General features: G+C 39.2%; 1 protein-coding gene across 14 annotated transcripts in view; it reads right to left on the reverse strand.

Annotated features, from left to right (window-relative positions):
• Positions 1 to 25,196, reverse strand: part of CELF4 (CUGBP Elav-like family member 4) — a 1,612,756-nt gene that overhangs the window by 55,288 nt on the left and 1,532,272 nt on the right. The gene's annotated exons all lie outside the window — the stretch shown is intronic.

Here is a 25,196-nt window from a genome sequence, read left to right on the forward strand (position 1 = left end):
ACTTTGAAACAAGATACCTATTTTTAATTCAAATATAAAAAAAATATCAAATCAACAGTTTTTATAATCCACAACTTTCCCAGAAAAAAACATTTCGCCAACATTACCAAGCAAGACCTTACATGAAGTCACTTAATACTAGAGATTTGATTCAGGAAATGGTCTTCTCTGTTTAAGAAAATTGCCCACAATTTATGGGGACTCTTTTTGTGCCTTTTTTCAACCTGATGACCTATGTTGCTGGGTCACAGAAATAAAGTTATGAAAATGCTGAGGAGCACAAATAATATATTATTTTAAACAAACAAAAAATATAATGTGGGGTGTTATTTTTTTGTTAAAGGGACCTTTTAGGGCAAAGAGCATAGTGACAGTGCCTCTTGAAAGCTCATCTTCATTAAGCTCTCACTCTGATTATCCCATTGTCCACCATAAGTCCACTATAAGTAAGTTGTGATGTTAGAACTTATGTCCCCCCACTTGGCAGTGTTTCGACCCTGGCCACTCGAATCTGAGAACTGTTGTACGGTGGAAGTCAGACACTTCCCTTGCCCAGAAGTTTTGCTCTTTTAGAGCCACAAAGCTCCAACTTGGGATGGCAGCAATAGAGCACAGATGGTCGAGTTTACCCTGCTGGAGGGGGAAGTATGGGATTTTAGGAGGCACTCTTATCTTGACCAAGTCTTCTTAGATTCACCGCAAGCTGTGTTGGCCAAGAAGATGGCAACACAAAACCTATTTTACCTTCTGCCAAAAAAACAAAATAAAAAATTATTTTTGAACCTCTGAATTGCTCTATTATTAACTTTTAGCAATAATAAATTTGGATATTATTAATCGCATGAAAATTGTCCAGTACTTTTTAGGGAATTTAGGAGGCACGGTCATCTTGACCAAGTCTTCTTAGTTTCATCGCAAGCTGTGTTGGCCAAGAAGAAGGCAACACAAAACCTATTTTACCTTCTGCCAAAAAACCAAAAATAATTCTTCTGGAACCCCTGAATGACTCTTTGGATATTATTAATCGCATTAAAATTGTCCAGTACTTTTTAGGGATTTTAGGAGGCTCTGTTATCTTGACCAAGTCTTCTAAGATTCACCGCAAGCTGTGTTGGCCAAGAAGAAGGCAACACAAAGCCTATTTTACCTTCTGCCAAAAAACAAAAAATAATTATTTTGAACCTCTGAATGGCTCTATTATTAGCTTTTAGCAATAATAAATTTGGATATTATTAATCGCATGAAAACTGTCCAGTACTTTTTAGGGAATTTAGGAGGCACTGTCATCTTGACCAACTCTTCTTAGATTCACCGCAAGCTGTGTTGGCCAAATTAGAAGGCAACACAAAACCTATTTTACCTTCTGCCAGAAAACAAAAAATAATTCTTCTGGAACCCCTGAATGGCTCTATTATTAGCTTTTAGCAATAATAACTTTGGATATTATTAATCGCATGAAAATTGTCCAGTATTTTTTGGGATTTTAGGAGGCACTGTCATTTTGACCAAGTCTTCTTAGATTCACCGCAAGCTGTGTTGGCCAAGAAGAAGGCAACCCAAAACCTATTTTACCTTCTGCCAAAAAACAAAAAATAATAATTTTTGAACTTCTGAATGGCTCTATTATCAGCTTTTAGCAATAATAAATTTGGATATTAATAATCGCATGAAAATTGTCAGGAGCTTTTTACATTTCCTTTGTTGTTTTTGCCATTACTAGTAAAGTACTCCATGGCTTAACCACTTTTCCTCAACTGATCAAAAAACCTAATCATAAGCAATATTGTTGTTGCAAGGATTTTAGCTCTAAAGGTAAAGGGTTTTAAACCTGAATGAAGTCATTTTTTTTATTGAAAGTTGCTATTCACTAAATGGCCTTCTTTCTTGAAGGAGGTCAATGAAGTCACTCCTGTGGCACTTGCTGACTTGAATTTCAAGCCTTGAGCTGATTAGACCCATTAGATTGAAAAACAAAGTCTGTCCACGGGTGGTGTATTGGTTCAGCAAAGGCTGTGTGTTTGCTTTGATGTGGGGCATTTGTCTACAGACCTGTCGGGTAGGGCATTACCAGAGGAATATTTGGAAAATGATCAATGATATATTGAGCTTATAGAATAGAGCTTGTAGAAATAACTATCTATTAAGGCCCCAGGCAAGGTATTAGCTGAGTATTTACAAGGGAGGTCATTGTGGCTTCAACTAAAATCAGACCCCAAGCAACTTTCATTTCAGGACATTAGTGGACCTAAGGCAAAGATTTTGTCCTTTATCACTTTTATTTGAAAATGTTAACCTTAAACACCAAAACCTTTTATATGTGTTTGCTCAGATTTCACAAGTACTTGGCTATGTACTTTTGCAAGTTTTTATCATAATTAAAATCCAATAGATATATACACCTACATAATGATTTGTGTATACCAGATGTGTTTGGGAAGTGTTACCATGGTAAGGAATTAAGGATCAATTAGCATGTGACACTTTATATGTATAGGTACCTTATTTTTGTTTATGCAGGGTTCATAAGTACCCAGCACTTTATATTAAATAAAAAATATATGAATAATACACATTGAATTACATAAATTTGAGTTGATTAGATTTTTAGCATGTCGTTTTTTTTTAAGGGGAGTGCTACACATTCTAAAAAAAAAAAGTCGCTCCGACTTAGAAAAAGGGTCCGGAAGCTTCTTTGGGGCGACCTGGAGCGACCTGCATTGACTTCAATGATATGAATTCCGTGCCGGCCGCTCCGAGGTCGCGGTGCCCCGGCAAGTAGCGTCGCCCCAGTGTGAACGGGGTCTTAGCAAAACATTTACTTTGTGGAAGCTGCCTCTTCGATAAAATGAATTGCAAGAGATAACATGGAAGTCTTTGGGTTTAGAGAGTAAGAGGATATCTCTCCAAAGGGAGGGGATATCCCCTCTCATGGGAATAGGTATACCCATTGGAGGATTTTCCCTTACCTTCTGTTCCTCTGACAGCTTAGAAATATTGGATTTCCAGTCACATTGCATACCCAAGACAATGATCACTGGGGCAAATAGTGTAAATTTCCCCAGTGGGGCCATGGATGGTTATAAAAACCTTACAGGGGTCCTGATCCTTCTCTACTCTATTCTTAACTGCCAAAAAAAGTTTGACCTTAAGCTTTGCTCTGGCCAAGCTCTACTCTTTGCCCATTCTGCATACTGTCACTGTAAAGATATAGATACGGATATGGAAGTGATTGGTGTCTCTGAGATGCTGAATAATAGTTGAGCTTGTTACATATAACTCTCTGATAATGGGTTCTAACTGCACTGCTTGGGTAACAAGCAAACTTTGGCAACATTCCAAAATTTACTGAAACCATTATCACTTGAATAACAAAGTATAGCGTCTACCTTTCCTAGCCTCCTCCTACCCCAAATCTGCTGCTACTTAAAAACAATTATTCTGTAAAGTATTTAATGTCTCTATGTGCTTTCCTGAAGCCTTTACATTCTAGCTAAAACCCCAATAAAATACACAAAGCCACCAGATCGGTGAGCCAGTACAAATATTGTCACCTAGAAAGTCATAAATGACGTGTAATGAAATATAGAGCTGTATACACCTAGCCATTAAACTATTTATAACTTATAAGGTGTTGCCCCATTTCATGTGGCTATAACAGTCTTCTCCACTCTTATGAGAAGGCTTTCCATATAAGGTTGGAGTGGGTCTCTGGGAATTTTTGCCCATTAAGCCAAACAAAAGGGCCCTTTCCCAGACTGTAGCCACAAGGTTGAAGGGCATATTTGTCTAAAACAACCTTACAACCTTTTAAACACAGAGGAACCATTGAAATAACTTTCCTGGTCTCAGGGAACCCTTTCTAAAAATGACTACTGTATATTTACAACTCATGAAACATTAGTGTAATGGTCAGTGGGAAGAATGCTCTTTACATTTTTGGTCAGTGGGAAAATTGACCCCCTTACAGACATCTACAGGGCACTCTTCCTCCAACTGACACCAACAATGGGGCACCGTTCCTTCCACTGACACCAAGAGTTTGGCATAATTATCCAAAAAGTTCAATGGTGTCAGTGGGAACTTATCTGAGAGGTAGGAATTGCTCATTGGTCAAGGAACCCCTAATGGCACTTTTCCACTGCAAGTACCGGCTCGGCTCCACTCGGCCCTGCTTGGCACTGCTTGGCTCGGTTTGGTTTTCCTCTGCATGGTACCGCATGGTACGGTGTTGGAACGGTTTGGTATGGTTTGCTTTTCCACTAAAGTAGTAAGTGGGTGGGATAACAACGATTCTCTGACCAATCAGTGGCTAGTAGTGACAAACAGTCAAGGCTGTCTGCAAAGGATTGTGGGATATGGTATTGGTACGGCCCTCTTGGAACCACAACCGAGGTGGTACTGTTTAAGCGAGCTGTACCGTTCGGTTCCATGTAGTGGAAAAGCGCCGCCGCACCGTACTGTACCGAACCGTTCCAACACCGTACCAGTACCATGCAGTGGAAAAGCGCGAAAGCGAGCCGAACCGTTCAGTTCCATGCAGTGAAAAGGCTCCTTAACAAACTCTAGAGGAACCTTCGGGTTCCATGGAACCCTGGTTGAGAAACCCTGGTCTAAAATGTGTTTGCATGCTAAAGCATTAGCCTTTACAGAAATATCAGAAATCAATCATTTGGAGGGGTAATACTGGTACATATTCATTAAAAATCCTTTAATGTATGAATTTCGTGCAAGTACTTGGTCTTGACTTGCACATGTTCTGGCAGAAGAAGAATGTAGAGAAAGACAACCACATCAATGTGTGCCTTCCTATTCATTGTCCAATCACAGGCAGGGGGCAGGTAGGTGAGAAAGCTATATTGCATAACTGCAGTAGAGAAAACTCATTTTACCAGTGGCTTGTTGTACTGTCTTGCTGGACTATGTAGATCTAAAGACAAGATGGTCAAATGCGCAAATATTTTGGCAGCCAAAACAGTTTCCATATGTGAATTTCAATTGTGTATAGTGCATTTTGCCTTGGGTTTAGCTTTAGATAGAGCCACTGTAAAAGACCATCAGACTCTGTTGGAGGAAGCATAATATTTATGAACATATAGGAGGTATTTATATCCTTTGTTGGGATTTTCCACCACAAATTCCTTGAATAAAAAGAGGTGAGTTTGGTGGTTGGGTACATTGCTCTTCACCTGGGAGGATGCCTAGGATGCATACATGCAGCCTTATCTCTCCCCCACAATATGTTTTCCTAAATACGGAAGTGTATCATATGCTTTTGTATTTTTAACTATTTCTAGTTAGGAACATTTTTAAAGCCAAAAAAAAAAAAAAAAATGAAAAGTGTCCTGCAATGGCCTGGAGTAGTCTTCCCCAATTACACACATATCCTGCCCTCCCACTGCTGACTCATTAATATATTTGAGAATTTGACCCTTCAGAGAGTGTTTGATACTTATGCTCCCGCTGTGTGCCATGGTTTCTTTCTCCCCCTCCACATCACCACTGTGTCCTGTAGTGACATAGGTGTAAGAGAACGAAACATTGACACATTTAGGTGAATGCAGACAATGCAGAAAAAGTATTTTTTTTACTATAAACCAACACTATACATTTTATTCTCTAATTTGTCCTATTTAAAATTACACTAAAATTGTATTTATGGTACAAAGCATGGCCAGATTATTTGCAAACAATTTGTTTTGTGCATTGTAGTTTTATGTGACACGCAAAAAAAAGCAAATAAAATAAAAAAAACAAAACAAATTAAAGGAGGGAAAAAAAATTAAAAAAGAAGAAAAAAAGAATTGATAGGAAAATAATAGTTAGGGGAGAAGGAGAAGAAGTTATATGTTATCTAGGAATTTGGGTTGAGTCTCCACACACAGTCTGTTTAATTGTTCTTTTTTGGTATAATTTCAGTTCTCTAGGACAGTGGTCCTCAACCCTGGCCTACAGGGCCCACTAACAGGCCAGGTTTGCAAGATAACTGAAATACATCCCAGGTAATATCATTTGCTGCTCAGTGATTGCAGTACTCTAGTCTGCATCTCCCCAAGGTAATACTTAAAATCTGGCCTGTTAGTGGGCCCTGAGGACCGCAGTTGAGGACCACTGCTGATGTCCGTATTGAACTAGGTAAAATGCTTTGTCATTTACCTAGCACAGGAATCTGACACTCCTGGAAGTGCCGAAGGATGAAGATTCAGAACAGGCTTTATAAACTTTTTTTTAACTTGGAGGAACCCTTGAAACAGCTTTCTGGTCTCAGGAATGCTGCTAATAATTACTATATATACAAATCATGGGACATTAACATGATGGTTAGAGGGAATATTGTCCTTTACCTTTGTGGTCATTGGGAAAAATTCCACCCTTACAGATAGCTTTAAAGATCATTGGTGTCAATGGTAGCTTATATGAGAGGTAGAAATGGCTCAATGCTCAAGAAACCCCAAGCAACCTCTGCAGAAACTCTAGGGAACGCTGGTTGAAAATAGCTGATTTAGAAGGAGGCTGCATCATTGGAAGGGAAGACGACATGCATGGGCCACCTACGAGGTGAGTAAAATACTTCTTCTATTTAATGCTGTGCCCCGAGCTACATCACCAAACGTGACTCCAAATATCACCCAAACCATCCTCTCCGCTCTTTTCAAGACCTCTTGTTCTCCTTGTCACCTTCTCCCCTGCTCGTCTCCAGGACTTCTCCAGAGCCTCTCCTATCCTCTGGAACTCTCTACTTCAATCTGTCCAGCTATCTCCTACTCTGGGTACCTTTAGGTGATCCCTGAAAACGTATCTCTTCAGGGAAGCCTATCACGCCTCCAACTAATATTTTATCACTTCCATCAGCTCACCCCCCACAGTTACAACCTTTTGTATCACTTGCCCCACACTATTAAATTGAAGGCTCTTATGAGCAAGGCCCTCTTAACCCTCTTGTATTTTATTTTATTGTAACTGTACTAGGGATCGACCGATTATTGGCAAAGCCAATTTATCGAGGGCCGATATGCACTTTCCCCGATATTTTGGAAAGTGCTTGTACCAAAGTGATGCCTGCAGCTAGAGGCATCACCCTGGTACCGGCGTCCATAGCCGACGGTCGGCTGTCTTGTAAGGACAACCAATGCGGCTGAGAAGCCACTCGGCTGTCATTACAAGGAACGGGAGGGGACGTCCCCCCTCCCACCGCCTTCCACGGCTCGCCCAGGTCTCCCGTCCCACAGGAGACCCAGGCAACCAGCCTGCACGGCCGCCAAAGACCCGATCAAAGCCACATTTGGCTTTGATCGGGTCTCCATGCAAAAACCCGGAAGTGATGTCATGACATCACTTCCGGATACTCGGCGCCAGAGTAAAAAAAATGACAGCATTCAAAACAGCCAAACTTGGCGTTTTGAATGCTTTTAAATGCAGAGGAGGGCTTTGGGATCTTTTAGACTCCCAGATCCCTCCACAAGAGTATCTGTCAAGTAAAAAAAATATTTTTTTTTCATAAATGTACGAAAATATCGGCCCATATCGGCCAATACCGATACGCGATGACCAAAATATCGGTATCGGTAATGAAAAAACTATATCGGTCGATCACTAAACTGTACCGTCTCCCTTTTGTATTTTAAAGTGCTGCGTAAACTGTTGGCGCTATATAAATCCTATATATTAATAATATTGTAGGAGATTGCCATTAGATTTTTTTTTCTCAAGTAACTAACAAGGTCGCTTCAAAAACTGGCCATGAATCGAACCCTTTCCCTTTTATCCAAAGATATATATACTTTTTTACTGGATTTGGCTTTTAGTTCAGGCATCAGTTATCCACCTGAAGCTCCATCAGGAGGCATTAGTTGAATGCAGCCCGATTTGTGACAGCAATAGGATTTCAAACAAGAAGTTAATTCTGGATTGTTTGGCCAGTGTTAAAGTTTGAGCTGGAGTCAGTAGCAAAGCTGTCATTTAGATTTATCTTCCCAATAAGCCATCAACTTCATTGTAACGGAAAAATGCCTTCATTGCACCTTTGGGAGAACACAAGAAATTAATCTAAACATCAAATTAATTATGGTTTGCAAATGAGAAATTGCCTGCACACCTAGCATGTTTTGTAAAAATCTTCCCTCGTGGCTAATTGCATCGACTGTTGCCTGCAATTTTTTGGGGGAGGAAGGGGGTGGTATTTGAGCTGTAGATTAATCATTCAGCTTTGGGTTCAAATGGTGACCTGAAGTCACGCCTCTGGTCTTCCTGGCTTACCGGGATCTTTTGTCTCTGAAAAGTTCCCTTTTGTTGGCTGCCGGCCTTCTAGTCTACCTTAACAGACTTATCCAGTGTGCTTCCTTTAAAGTAGAAGTAAACCCAATCACTCAAATATTTTCAAAGTTTTAATATTAAATATTTAAAAATTTTTAATGTAATAATTTAATTTCAAGATTGTTTTTTTCAAAAACTTTAAAGCCCAACTCTGGGCAAAAAAAAGGTTTTCCAATGCAGTGGGGCGATCAACCAGGGCCAGCCCTACAATGGGCCCAGCTGGGTCCATTGGACCCAGGCAGCACTTGGAGAGGGGCAGCAAATTGACTCCCAGGATTTTTTTTTTCCAGAGGTTTTGTGTGTCAACAGTTGGCGGCGCGTTATGGGCGACATTTTCCCACCTCATACTACTGCCTGTAGTGAAAACTATGAGGAGGCGGAGAATCCCTCATGCGATCATGATGTGGACAATGACGTCAGACATCAGCGCACCTCATCTCACGCAGGGCAGGCTGGATCTTCTAGGGCGGTGTCGTGGCAGACACAGGAGTGACAGGAGGAGTGAGAACAGACAGTGGGTGTTTGGTGGACCGGTCCGGTGGTGAGTTATGGAATAAGATAACAGTATATACAATATTTTCTAAATGTTATATTTATATAAAATAATGGATGTGGGGGCCTTTTGTTGGACGTGATTTTTTTTTTGGGGGGGGGGGGGTGGGTCAGCATTTCATTCCTTGACCCAGGCAGCACAATGTCTTGGGACAGCCCTGGGATCAACTGTTTGTTTTTTCAATGGGTGAGCAGAAAGCATATACTCACCTGATCCTTTGATCCTCTGAAAAATGGTGCTCCCCCACAGTGCAGTAGTGGACTGTCCCTGGTCTATGGAGCCTGGTCTGGGCATGATGATGTTAGGAAGAGTCCACTATTCAAGACTGCTGGAGCACAGGGGTTGCTGGACCGGTCTTGTCTTGGCAGGATTGGAGGATCAGGTAAGTATCTCCTTTCCCCTAGACAAAAAACAAGCAGTTAACCCATGCAGTGAAGGCACAGCCCCACTGCATGGGAACTTTGATTTTTTTGCCTGGAGTTTAGCTGCAGTTGCTTTTAACTATAACCTGGGATTCCTGCCTGAGGGTCCTTGTCAGGAACTTCTTGTTTTAGGATGACAACCTCAGTCTCCAATCTGTGCTGCTTCCTCATTGTCACCTGTAACATGGCTTGCAGTGGAGACTACAAGTGGGCATTTCCACACACATAACACAGGTATAGGCCACTGTTGACATCAGTATATGCTTTCTGGAAAATGCCATGCAGCTAATATATATATATATATATATATATATACATACTGTTTATGTGTATATATATATATATATATATATATATATATATAGATATATATATATAGATATATATATAGATATAGATATAATGTAGATATAATGTATATATATATATATATATATATATATACTGTATATATATATATATATATATATATATATATATATATATATATATACGGAATTACGGGAGAAGGAGATAAAGGAGCTAACTATGGGTGGTTAACTAAGAGTTAATAAAGAGTAAAAAAATAATGCATTTTATGTAAAAAAAAAATTATTTTTTAAGTTGATAATTACATTGTTATCTATCTATCTATCTATCTATCTATCTATCTATCTATCTATCTATCTATCTATCTATCTATCTATCTATAAATATAATATTTTTTACATAAAATGTTATATATATATATATATATATCTATATCTATATCTATTTTTTATATATGTATATATATATATATATATATATATATATATATATATATATATTATTATTATTATTATTATTATTATTATTGTTATATTGTATTCACTCAATGAGAAATAGTGTGCAACCAATTATAAACTTGCTAAAAGGGAGAAGGAGAGGAAGGAGTGAATGAAGAATGATTGGGATAAACTAAGGGTTACTAAGGAATTAAATAGAAATAGATTTTATTTTTTACTTGTTGGTTTCTTTAATGTCATAATCACGTCACCTTTGTTCTACATATGAATGAAATAGTAAATACAATAAAAACAATAAATACATGGTTACATTGCATTCACTTAATGAAAATTGCCATTTATACAATAGCTAAGGGGAAGGGAAAGAGGGCTAATAAGAATACATTTTATTTCAAATGTTATACATGAGAAATGCCATGCAGCCCTCAGTGAACCCGAAGTGGCTTCAAAGAGGCTGCAGGAGATCGGCAGCACTGAGAGGTAACAAAAGATAAAAAAAATGCGAAAAAATAGTTTTTTAGTTAAAAATGGCCATTGTTTATGATACACGGTGCTTTAGGAAACCAAAAGTCATCTAGTTAGGGTTTACATCTACTTTAAAGGCCAGGGTCTATGTATCGGCTTTCAGCCCAATTAGTATTGGCGTTGCCCAGGGTCTATTTGTCACCTAGTCCTTCTTATTTCAGACTGTGTCTGAGCAATAAAAGCTGAGGGCAAGAGTTATAGTCCAGCTTGTTTTAATTCACATTTAAGTGCAAACTACTAATTGCATTATCGGGCTCTGGTAAAAAAAAAAAAAATAAGATCAATTATTCTGAATGCAGTGGAAATGTTCTTTTATACTCTTTATTTTGTACACTGGGGGAAAAGATTGGAAGAAAAATGACATGGGCAAAAGATTACAAATATAAAAGATTGTAGTGAAGAATAAAATGATGAGGATACTTTGGATTGGTCTTGTTTGAAGCATTTTATTAAAACTGTATCAATGCCACGAGGGCAAGCAATGAGAAGTGAAAAGATTGATTTTCTAAACTTAAAGCACAAAACAGCAAAATACAATACAAATGTACATAATACTGTATATTGGCTGTTTTAATGGCTGAAGGATTTGAACAGCTCTTTCTGGCAGGTCAGGGGAACTACATTTTTTAGGTGATGAGTGAATTTAAACCCGCGCTAATTAAATATGGGTGATATGGTGATAAATAAGTGAAGATTATATAAATATAAATACAAATAAATAAATAAATGATTGCAGCTGCTGTTCACCAAGTAAAAACTCGGAAAGATTAGGGAAACAAGAGAACACAGCGCTTGCAAAAATAATAAATATCTTCAATAACCAAATATATAATAATTAATAATTAATATAATATTTGATGAATACTATTATATATTTGGTTATTATTGAAGATATTTATTATTTTTGCAAGCGCTGTGTTCTCTTGTTTCACTAAATTTTTTAGGCAACACAATTAAGCAACACTTACAAGTCCCTCCCCCAGCCTGTGATTGGACAGTTAAAGAGAAAGCAAAAGACTGTTGAGCTGTCTGTCCTTCTCCGTCACTCTTCTCTTACCTCCTATCATTATGAATTAGTTAGTTAGTTTTAGTTTATTTCGAACATGTAAAAAAAAAAACATAAAAAATAAAAGAAGGAATCCAGTAATTCAGTAGTAGACAATCACAAAACAAATAGTTACAAGAGAAGACAAAGAAAAGAACTATAACAAATATTTTAGTTTACATTTCCGAAAAGGAGTGGGAAGAAGTACAAATGTATCTAATCCCATCTCTTCTCCATAAGTGTCCATTCACACTACCGCGACTTGACAGGCGACTTCTCAACCTGACAAGTCGCGGTCCGTCGCGGTCCATTGTGTGCTACAGGAACCGTTCTAATAGGAGCGACACAAGTCGCTCCTATTACAGGAAGAAAAAGGTTCCTGTACTACTTCAGGGCGACTTGCATAGACATTCATTATATGAAGTCCATGCAAGTCGCGCCGAAGTCGCGGTGCATGGGACTTCACAGGTCGCCCCCGAAGTCGTGCCGCTTCAGTGTGAACCGGCACTAATTAATAATAAAATCTTTTATAATAAATAAAATAGCAAACATAATAAAAACAATAATTACATTGTTAAATTATAGCAATGCAATTATTGTTTTTATGACATTTACTATTTTATTCATAGTGATAGGAGTTGAGGACAATGAGAAATCCTATGTAGCCATTTCTAAAATAGCTAAAGAGGAGAAGGAGAAGAAGGAGTTAATTATGGGTTGATTAGTGTAAACTAAGTGTTAATAGGAGGTTAAATATGAATACATTTTAATTCTTTTCTTAATTTATTTAACTTGTAAGGTTTCTTTATATCATTTCATAAGGAGATCAAAGGTCACACCTCTGATCTAGCTATGAATTAAATAGTAACTACAATAAAAACAATAAATATGTTGTTACATTGTATTTATTTAATGAAAATGCCATGAAACGCGTTGGTTCACGGCGTGCTGACGTCACCCTCACCAGCGTTCCGGAAGTACGGGCGAGCGGAGCCGTCTGGCCGGCGGCTGCTTTTTCATCTCTCCCTTGCCAACTTTTCGTCTATCATTGTAAGTGTGATTCTTTTAATTATACAATAAATCTGTGGGATTTTATGCTATGGCGCCCCTTCTTTTATTGTATTAATTTAATGAAAATGCCATGAAGCCATTTTTTTATAATAGCTAAAGGGGAGAAGGTCCTTCATTAATGGGTATGGGTGGGGCGAAACATGTCAGGGCTGTGTGGCCTGGATGGCGTGAGTTTGTTTGTTGCCTTTATACTTCGGGCTGGGTTGGCGTGTGGCAGACTCGGTTTCTTTTTCCAAAAGGTGTTGTCAGCCTAAATAGAAAAATTAGGAGCTCACTGGAATTCTGGAAGATCAATATGTATTTTTCTGTATTTTCAGCATTGTTTAAAGGATAAAACATGGTGAAATGTACATGTATTGCAGAGATGTAAAGAATGCAAAAATATATATTTTTATATTATACAGACATACACTTAAAATATTATAATATAATTACATTTAATAGAATAATATCACATTTAATCTAATAACATTACATTTAGAGGGGGATGAGCAAAAATTATTTTTTTGCAGACTATGTTACTTCTATTAAAAATAAAGACCAAAACATTCTTGACCAAATTCATCATCAATCAAATATTACTACACTTTAAAATAATAGCACATAATTTCAGCATTAAAACATTATATATATATATATATATATATATATATATATATATATATATATATATATATATATATATATATATATATATATATATATATATACACACATATATATATAATATATATATATATATATATATATGTATATATATATATATATATGTATATATATATATATATATATATATATATATACACACACATATATATATATATATATATATTTTTTTTATTTTTTATTTTTTTTTTATTAATTAAAATCACTCCTTGAAACAACAAACTAGCCACATCTGTGAAACCAACACACCCTTAACAATTCTCCTGCTTGTCCCTTATAACCAAAATATTTCAGACCAATCAACATCCCTTATTTAGATCTAAATTTCAACAAACAAACAATTAACCAGCTACTCTTGCATGGTACAACTATCTTCCAATAAAAACATCCAAATATAATACAGAATAAAAAACCTTTTTTTTTTTTTTTTCTAATAAAAAAATAAAAATAAATGAATATTTTTGGTGCTGCAATAAGGATGTTCTTCAAATTACACAAATGGAAACACGGTCCACTAAAACTCCACACACCACACCACATCACATAGGTCCACGGTGCACTGCAGTATATATATATATATATATAGGTTTACACCACGTCACCACATCACCACAGCACACCAGTAGAAAAACACCAACAACTCCCCAACACCGACACCCCCACACCTCCCCGAAAATTCATCAAAGCGACCAATATTTGTAGAGGTCTTCCTTAGCCCGGAAGACCCAGGTTGTCTATCAGCTGCTTGATTTTCTGGGTTAAGGTTAACACTATATTTAACTTCAGTGCTCTTTTCAATCTGCTTGGTAAAATTAATAAGCAAATAAGCTTAAAAAAAAAAAAAAAAAAATAACAAAATAAAAATCAAATAATTAATAAATAAAAAGACCATGAGTAGCTTTGGAGTTATGGTGACACCAAAGATGACTTTGAAAAGAAGAGGGTAGAGTTTTTATACTGACATAAAAGATCGTTGGATAAGGCAAAGAGCAAAATGTTTGGCATTACCGGGTTAGTCCTCCCAGACGTGATATTGCAGTTCTAACTAGTGAGCTGAATCACATGTTTATTTCTTAAAACATTTGGGGATTTCAGCTGCAAGATACCTGCCTAATGTAAAGTGTTGGATGTTTCTGCGCATCTTGGGGTATTTCTAATTCTCCATACCATAAAATCAATTAAACATCTGACATGAATGGTGGGGACCCATCATAATGGCCATAGCAGGTGTGCAGAACCAGGAACTAAACACAAGGCTGGTGGGAACCCCTCATAATAGGCATATTAGGTGCCCAGACCCAAGAACTCAGTGCAAGTATGTTGATAATAAGCACAGCAATTGCGAAGAACCAGGAATTCAACACACGGATGATAGGAACCCCAGATAATGGGCACATCAGGTGCACAGATCCAGGAACTCAGTGCAAGGATGATGATAATGAGCTCAGCGGGTGTGTAGACCCAGGAACTCAACACATGGATGATAGGAACCCCTCATAATGGGCACATCAGGTGCCCAGACCCAGGAACTCAATGCAAGTATGTTGATAATGAGCACAGCAGTTGTGTAGACCCAGGAATTCAACACACGGATGAGAGGAACCCCACATAATGGGCACATCGGGTGCACAGACCCAGGAACTCAGTGCAAGGATGATGATAATGAGCACAGCAGGTGTGTAGACCCAGGAATTCAACACACGGATGATAGGAACCCCTCATAATAGGCACATCGGGTGCACAGATCCAGGAATTCAGTGCAAGGATGATGATAATGAGCACAGCGGGTGTGTAGACCCAGGAACTCAACACATGGATGATAGGAACCCCTCATAATGGGCACAGAAACAGGAACTCAGTGCAAGAATGATGATAATGAGCACACCGGGTGTGTAGACCCAGGACTTCAACAGATGGATGATAGGAACCCCACATAATGGGTACATCAGGTGCACAGATACAGGAACTCAGTGCAAGGATGATGATAATGAGCACAGCCGGTGTGTAGACCCATGGACTTAACACATAATTTATAGGAACCCCCTCATAATAGGCACAGCAGATGGACAGACACAGGAACTCAGTGCAAGGATGACGATAGTGAGCACAGCAGGAGTGTAGACCCACAAACTTAACACACGGATTATAGGAACCCCTCATAATAGGCAAAGCAGGTGCACAGACCCAGCAACTCAGTGCAAGGATTGTGAGAACTCTTGATGGGGACAGCAGGTGCACAGACCCAGCAACTCAGTGTAAGGATTGTGAGAACTCTTGATGGGGACAGCAGGCGCACAGACCCAGCAACTCAGTGCAAGGATTGTGAGAACCTCTCATGATGGGGGCAGCAGGCTTGTTGATGCAGGACCTCAACACAAGGATGAGAGGAACCCCCCATAATAGGCAGAGCAAGCATGCGGTTCCAGGAACTTAGAGAGGAGTTCTCACCAACAAAGTACCTGAAACATCCAGGATCTACCAAACACTGAAATATCGATTTTGTGTGGACTGACCCTCAAAAGTGATACCGTTCTTTAACTCGCTTAGCAAATCACATGGTTTCACTTTAACTCCACGTGAGTCAAAGAGAAAGTGCAGTAACTAGAGGGTTTCTAATTTAGCGAGTTTAGTATACATACATCTGATTGGCTGCCAACGATTGCTGGACTGACTGATTAACAACACTGATAAATGTAAAAAATGTTCTCTACAAACACCAGGAACATTAAATCAACACATGTTATATATAACAAGCTTTTATAAAAACGTGACATATTTGTCCTCATTGTTAATGAAAAGAAAATAATATTAATCATTTTCCCAGGAGCCATTTATTGTACGTATGTCCTGTAACAAGCTAAAGCAATGTATTTTTTAGTGTAAAATAAATACTTAAATAGAACCAAGGCGCACACCAAGTTATTCAAGCAGATCCTTTGCGCTTAGGAGTATACAGATCTTAAATTACTTGAAGATAGCATATGTAAAAGATATATCTCTGTTCCTGCTCTAATAGCAGCAATGCTGGATATCAGTAGCACAAATAATGGTAAAAGGCATGTATACCTGCATCAAAATATACAAAAAGTGGCAAAAAATTGGGTACTACTCAATAATACTTAATCAACAATAATAATCAATCAACAATAATATTGCAAATGATAAACATATAAAAGTCCATAATGTGTTGAGTCCCAAATAAATTGTGAAATGATAATTGGAGATAAAGATGATCAGTGGTCGTTAGAGGGGTACACCGTCACAATTCAACCTCCACCGTGTGAGAAATAGAGAAAGTGGACACTCACCAACTTTCCATACCCGTCCACTTACATGGATCAGGCTCACCCAGCTTTTCACAAATGAAGATGTTCAGTCACAGCTCACTCCTATATTCTCCACTTCTCAAATGCTGCCAAAGAACCATGTAGGTCCTAGCAACGCCCCTGCCTGCAGCAGAGAAAAATCAGACCTCCTGCCCTTCCGAACAGGGTTGCACTGTATGGCAGAGTCATGTAAATCTCAGGACTGGATGGACATGGTTCCATGGCAGCATTTGAGCAGTGGAGAATATAGGGGTGAGCTGTGACTGAACATCATCATTTGTGAAAAGCTGGGTGAGCCTGATCCATGTAAGTCACGTATGTCAAACACAAGGCCCGCGGGCCGAATGCGGCCCTCCAGGTCTTGTCATGTGGCCCTCACACCCAGTTTTGCAGCCAGGACATGCCAGGGACTCCATTCCACCACCTCCTGCTTTCACCCTCTGCTCCCACTGTAACTACAGAAGCCTGTATACAGCTTAGCCCTAGATCTAACAGATTCCTGGACGCACTTACAGTAGGGCACAGCGGGGACAGATCTCCAGAATCTAAGAGAAAGAATGATCTCCCCGCAAATACACAGGTAGTAGAGCCGCTTAGACAGGGAGGTACTAGAGCCAGGCCAGGTAGGTGACAAGAGATGTGAGGAAACTTCATGGGGGGGTTGGGGTTACAAACTCAGTGCATCACTGAACCCTGCACTTCGTAGACAGCACACCTCTGACCACTGCACTCTGTAACGCCCTCCTGAACCCTGCACTCTGTACGTAGCGCACTCCTGAACCTTCTACTCTACAAAGCATACTCCTGAACTCCTGCGCATGATGCATTCCTGAACTCTGTACTCTGTATGTAATGCCCCCTCCTGAAATCTGCACTCTGTAACACCCTCCTGAATTCTGCACTCTGTATGCAACGCCCCCTCCTGAACTCTGCACTCTGTATGTAACGCCCTCCTGAACTCTGCACTCTGTATGTAACGCCCTCCTGAACTCCTGCACATAATACATTCCTGAACTCTGCACTCTGTATGTAACGCCCTCCTGAACTCTGCACTCTGTACATACCGCCCTCCTGAACTCTGCACATACCGCCCTCCTGAACTCTGCACTCTTTACATGGCATAGCTCTGAACTCTGCACATAATTGCATTCCTGAACTCTGCACTCTGTACGTAGCACACTCCAGATACAACCGGCCCTTTGAGGGCAACCATACTGCTGATGCGGCCCGCTATGAAATTGAGTTTGACACTCCTGATGTAAGTGGACGGGCATGGAAAGTTGGTGAGTGGCCACTTTATCTATTTCTCACACGGTGGAGGTTGAATTATGACGGTGATTATTATTGTTGATTGAGTATTATTGAGTAGTACCCAATTTTTTGCCAATTTGTTTATATTTTGATGCAGGTATACATGCCTTTTACCATTATTTGCGCTACTAATATCCAGCATTACTGCTATTAGAGCAGGACCAGAGATATATCTTTTACGTATTTGTTAGTGTGCAGCTCGAAAGCGATTTTCCAACATAAATTAGAACCTGACAGCATTCTGCCAATTCTGAGTAAAGTTGTGACGCCATTTTGGATAGAGCAGGAAAAAGCTTTAGTGTCGGTCCATTTTCTTTGGCCATCCTTATCCAAATGGAGGAGATTGACCCACATCTCCTATCAGGCCAAGAAGCTCTGTTATCAAAAACTCTCCGACACAAACACAGGCCGTAGAGGGAGGAAGGGTGGGAAATTGTAACATGTCCTGCCCGCATTCTCCATCTCTTGTTCAAATGTTGAAGGAACGGGAAGTCGGGCCAGAAAAGTATTTTCACAGACAAAAACAAAAGTCTTATAGAAAGTTTAAACTCTTCCAAACTTTTTCCAAAACAAAAGAAAAAAATAATGGCTGGAGTTAGTTTTTATTGAGTGTTATATGTGTTTTGCGCCTGTGCATTGTGCATTAATGCGTCCATGAATTAATGCTCATTTTTAGCATTCCCAAGAAAGAAGTCTGCACTAAGGTCTTCAATAACAGTAAACATAAACTCATTTATTACATCTCCAAATAGGCAATACAAAAGCAATACACTACGTTTTGAAGCTACACCGAGCTCCACAAAGAACCCATGTGGGTTCGAAACATAGCAACATTTTAAGGTATGTTTTATGCTTTTTTACTGCCTAGTCTGAGTTGCAATTAAAGAGCTTTATCTTTTTTATCTATTATTGAACATCTTGGTGTGGATCACTATCTTGGCAATACTGTGAATGATAGCCCCAAAGCCAAGAGGACTGTGATCTATGTATGGGCCATTAAAGTATACGTCAAGGCAAAAACTTTCTTCTACTTTTGTATAGAATCAGGAAAGCTTAGAACAGTTTTTTTACACCTATCCAAGGCTCTGTTAGAAAGATCCCCCCACTTCCTGTCCTGCTGAAAACGTTTTCCACAGACAGGAAGTGAGGGAAGATCTCCAACTGGGAGCCATGGTGCTGCACATGTGATCAGTTATGACACCAGCCATTGGATGGTTTGACAGTTTGATTGAGGACACAAAACAATGTGACAGTTAGCAATCCTGGCATTCCAGGAATGTAATTGTTTTTGTAAAACTGTTAAAACGATGGGTTAACCTCTTTACCACTGCTCACTGTGCCTCTACTGCGGCACAGTGGCTCGTTATTGTCTGGCGACGTAGACCTACGTCACCAGGCATTCCCCTCTCTCGGCGCCGCCGGAGGCTCGCTCCTGCTGTATTCATACACAGCGAGAGTCGGGCCAGGGGAGGAGAGGTGGTGATCACCGCCGCTCTTCCCCGATCGTCGGGGATCGAGTGAGGAAATCCGCCCGCTTGTGTAAACAAAGCGGGCAGATCTCCTATGTGACAGACAGGGACAGATTACAGGATTCAGCATTGCTGAACCTGCGATCTGTCCCTGTGTCACACAATCCCCTCCCCCCACACACGTCAGTAAGCATGAGGCATACATTTAACACCTTGATCACCAATAAAGTTAACCCCTTCCCTGCCAGTGTCATTATTACAGTAACAGTGCATATTTATAGCACTGATTACTGTAGTAATGTCACTGGTCCCCTCAAAAGTGTCAAAAATGTCAGTTAGGGGTCCGATCTGTCTGCCGCAATGTCGCAGTCCCGCAAAAAAAATTGCAGATCGCCGCTATTACTAGTAAAAAAAAAATAAACAATAAAAATGACAAATCTTTCCCATAGTTAGTAAACGCAATAACTTTTGCGCAAACCAATCAAAATACGCTTATTGTGATTTTTTTTACCAAAAATATGTAGCAGAAAACAAATTGGCCTAAAATGGTAAAAAATTTTGATTTATACATTTTTTTTTTGGGAATGTTATGTATCAGAATGTAAAAAATATTGTTTTTTTCTCAAACTTTTCACACTTTTTTTATTAATATCGCAAAAAATAAAAAGCACAGAGGTGATCAAATACCACCAAAAGAAAGCTCTATTTGTGGGGAAAAAAAAGACATAAATTTAATTTGGGTGCAGTGTTGCATGACCGCGCAATTGTCCATTAAAGTAACACAGTGCTGAATCGCAAAATATAGCCTGGTCAGGAAGGGGGTAAAACCTTCCGGTCATAAAGCGGTTAAAACTACACTCTTTGAGATTTTTTTTGTCAAAGACATGTAGCTAAATACATTTTGGCCTAAATATATGACAAAAATTGAATATATTGGATATTGTTTAACTGTCAAAGTAGAAAATGTCAATTTTTTTGCAAAATTTTCGCTCTTTTTTTATTAATATCGCAAAAAATGAAAATTGCACAGGTGATCAAATACCACCAAAAGAAAGCTCTGTTTGTGTGAAAAAAAAGACGTAAATTTCGTTTGGGTACAGCGTTGCATGACCGCGCAATTGTAGGTTAAAGTCAAGCAGTGCCAAGTTGCAAAAAGTAGCCCAGACATAAAGCAGGTAAAGTGGTTAAGTTCCCCTTTATGATTTACGGCTGCTCAGGGGCTCTGGGCTTCAGAAAAATGGCAGCCTACAGCAAGAAGAAAAAGAATCAATGCTGCAGGCAATTTAGAGCACACACTAATTTTCGTAACCTAAATATGAATGTTTAATATATGTTCCTTGCTAAAGAACATTATTTTTTATCAAGTTGTTAAGGGTAAATTTCCACTTTAAGCCCAATGAGATTTAAAATGACAGTTACATGGCTAAAAAAAACAAAAACCTAATAGAAATGTTCAGCTCTTCCATACTTTATCCAAAACTGAAAAAAATAATTACCTGGGGTTAGGCTTTAAAGAGTGTTATGACATGTATTTTGTGTCCTTGCATCGTACATTTTGAAAAAGTGACAGTTAATTTCAGTTAAGTGCAATGAGATTTAAAATGACAATCACATGTTAAAAACAAGATTAATTCTTGTGGTAAAGCCTTATGAATCAAGCTTTATGTACTGAGAAAATATAAAGTTATGTCCTTTGCTGACCTACACTACGTTGACAAAAGTATTGGGACACCTTTACACACACATGAACTTTAAAGGCATCCCAGTCTTAGTCTGTAGGGTTCAATATTGATTTGGCCCACCCTTTGCAGCTTTAACAGCGTCAACTGTTCTGGAAATTCTGTCTACAAGGTTTAGGAGTGTGTCTATGGGAATTTTTAACCATTCTTCCAGAAGCGCATTTGTGAGGTCAGGCCTGGCTCGCAGTCTCTGCCCTAATTCATCTCAAAGGTGTTATATCAGGTTGAGGTCAGGACCATGTCTTTATGGACCTTGCTTTGTGCATTGTTCCAAATCATTTAGTGGAGGAGGGATTATGGTGTGGGGTTCTTTTTCGCGGGTTGGGCTTGGCCCCTTAATTCCAGTTATGGGAACTCTTAAGTCGTGAGCATACCAAGACATGGACCCTGCTTTGTGCACTGGTCCAAATCATTTGGTGGAGGGAAGGATTATGGTGTGGGGTTGGTTTTCAGCAGGTTGGGCTTGGCCCCTTAGTTCCAGTGAAGAGAACGTTACATATTGGACAATTTCATGCTCCCAACTTTGTGGGAACAGTTTGGGGGTGGCCCCTTCCTGTTCCAACATGACTGCGCACCAGTGCACAAAGCAAGGTCCTTAAAGACATGGATGAGCGAGTTTGGGGTGGAGGAACTTGACTGGCCTTCACAGAGTTCTGACCTTAACTCGATAGAACACCTTTGGGATGAATTAGAGCGGAGACTGCGAGTCAGGCCTACTTGTCCACAAATGCACTTCTAGTAGAATGGATTAAACAGTCCCATAGACATATTCCTAAACCTTGTGGACGGCCTTCCCTGAAGAGTTGAAGCTGTTATAGATGTAAAGGGTGGGCCAACTCAATATTGAACCCTACGGACTAAGACTGGGATGCCAATAAAGTTCATGTTGGTATAAAGGCAGGTGTCCCAATACTTTTGACAATATAGTGTATCTTAATGAAAATATTATTTGGCTGGCCGTCATGTGGATCCAATGGCTTTACCACTTTCTCTAATCCAATATAAGTATGCAGTTCAGGGTTTAATTTGCTGAACCCTTGTTCCAGGCCAGTGTTTCAGAGAGTACCGTTGATCAGTAACAGCATTCTCAAAAATGTAACTCATTACAAGCTTCTCTCTCAGCTTAGTAATAAGATGCCACAGCGCACCATGCAAATGAAAATGCGGTGGAATGGGGACCGTGCTTTTGCTCAGGAAGGAGCTGTAAATGGAAAGAGGGAGACTCGTCCATTTTACTCAACAAAGCCATCAGAAGACATTATCAGATTTTAATTTGTGTTGGAAAACCCCCTTGAGATAAGTTATATGTTGGAACAAGAATCTCTACTTCTACAAAAGGGAGTAAAAATAATTAGTCCCATATTTATATATTATAATCTTTTACCAGAATGCAATGACAATATTCAAAGCACAATAAGAATTTTATTTACAAAACCATAGCTCAGAGTTTGGGTTGCACCCAATGGAATCGAGTCGTAAGTTTTACCATAAAATTAACTTTAAACAAAAAACAGCATCGCCTTATTGAATATGAAATACAAATTTACAACATACGGTATGAGTCTTTATATCAGCAAGACATTTTTCTCTTCCAAAGATTTAATTCTTTTTGTAAGGTCGTCTAAGGTTTATTTTTTTGCAACTCCATAAGAGTATTAGAGAAATAATGACTTATTTTTAATACACATGTAAAAAATCATGGTAATGATATATAATGTTTAAAAAAAATGAGTTAAATGTTTAAAAAAAAAATAGTTTCTGTGTAGGGATTGTAAGTTTATATATATATTGGGACAACTAAATTTGCGCATTACATACATAGATTCTGCTTCCCCTTTAGTAGTGCTGCTGCACAGTGACTATGCCTTATTGTTCACCTTTTGCAATGCAAGCCTACCTAAAAAACATGCATTCTCTATGTGGCTGAGACTTTATCTCAAGAGCTGTTAAAATCAAATTCCATGCTATTCTTTATTTCAGTTTGGCTGCCATTCCTTAAAAAAAAAAAAAAAAAAACTCAGGCCGCAAAACTCACCTTCAGTCTAGAGGGGTACCCTGCAGATCCTCTTCCTTACCACCAGATGTCCTCAGTTTTGCCTAGAATTACTCAACACAGACCACTGAGTACATACAGTGCTGTGAAAAAGTATTTGCCCCTTCTTGATTTTTCTTTTTTTTTTGCCTATTTGTCACACTTAAAGTGGAGTTCCACCCATTTTAGTAACTTTAGATGTATGTAATCCCCTTAAAAATGACTTTTACCAATGGAAACTTTTTTTTTGTGCTAGTAAATACCTTATTTTCTGCTTTATTCATCCTCTCCTCACTTCCGGGTCCGGTCGGCAATTACGTCATTCGGCGATTCGCAGGGTGTGCTGGGATGTATCTCAGGGCATGAAATCTCGCATTATTACACAGGAGATGAGCTGTACTGCGTGCTCTGCCCCGCCTCCTCTCAGTGAGCTGTACTGTATGTATTGTATTGAGGCCGTGCTCCGCCCCGCCTCCTCTCAGTGAGCTGTACTGTATGTATTGTATTGAGGCCGTGCTACACCCCGCCTCCTCTCAGTGAGCGAGGACTGAAAGCATTATATCCTCACTGAGCTCACTGAGAGGAGGTGGGGCAGATCATGCAGTACAGCTCATCTCCTGTGTAATAATGCAAGATTTCATGCCCTGAGATACATCCCAGCACACCCTGCGAATCGCCGAATGACGTAATCCCCGACCGGACCCGGAAGTGAGGAGAGGATGAATAAAGCAGAAAATAAAGTATTTACTAGCAAAAAAAAAAAAAAAAAGTTTCCATTGGTAAAAGTCGTTTTAAAGGGGATTACATACATCTATGTAATCCAACTTATTAAAAATGGGTGCAACTCCACTTTAAATAATTCAGATCATCAAACAAATGTTAATATTGCACAACGATAACCTGAATAAATAAAAAATGCAGTTTTTATATGATGATTTCATTTAATAGAGGAAAAAAAGCTGCCCAAACCTGCCTGGCCCTATGTGAAAAATGAATCCCCCCTTGCTAAATTATGAATAAACTGTGATTAACCTAATTTTTTGGAAGCTGAGTTAAATTCCACTTGCCACACCCAGGCCTGATTACTACCAGACCTGTTGTATCAAGAAATCACTTTAATAGAAGCTGTTTGACAAAGTGAAGCACCCAAAAAGCAACACATCATGCCACCATCTAAAGAAATTCAAGAACAGGTGAGAAACAAAGTAATGGACAAGTATCAGTCTGGAAAGGTTTACAAAGCCATCTCTAAGACTTTGGGACTCTGGGGAACCATGGCGAGAGCCATTATCCACAAATGGAGAAAACTTGGAACAGTGGTGAACCTTCCCAGGAGTGGCCGGTCTACCAAAATGTACTCAAAGAGCACAACGACGACTAATCCAGGAGGTCATCAAAGAACCCAGAACAACATCTAAAGAACTAAAGGTCTCACTTGCCTCAGGTAAGGTCAGTGTTCAAGATTCAACAATAAGAAAGAGACTGGGCAAAAATAGCATCCATCGGAGAGTTCCGAGGTGAAAGCCACTGCTGACCAAAAAGAACACAAAGGCTTTGCCAAAAAACATCCTAATTATCACCAAGATTTTTGGGCAAATATTCCATGGACTGATGAGACAAAAGTTGAACTTTTTGGAAGGTGTACACTCCGTTACATCTCACGTAAAGCTAACACAGCATTTCATAAAAAGAACATCATACCAACAGTCACACATGGTGGTGGAAGTGTGGTGGTCTGGGGCTGCTTTTCAGCTTCAGGACCTGGACGACTTGCTATCATTGATGGAACCATGAATTCTGCGCTCTACCAGAAAATCCTGAAGGAGAATGTCCAGCCATCAGTTCCTGACCTCAAGCTCAGGCGCACTTGGGTTATGCAGCAGGGCAATAATCTGAAACATACTAGCAAGTCCACCTCTGAATGGGTCAAGAAAACAAAATGAAGGTTTTGAAATGACCT

The sequence above is a fragment of the Pelophylax lessonae genome, assembly GCF_965119305.1.
Source record: "Pelophylax lessonae genome assembly, chromosome: 1".
Lineage (NCBI taxonomy): Eukaryota > Metazoa > Chordata > Amphibia > Anura > Ranidae > Pelophylax > Pelophylax lessonae.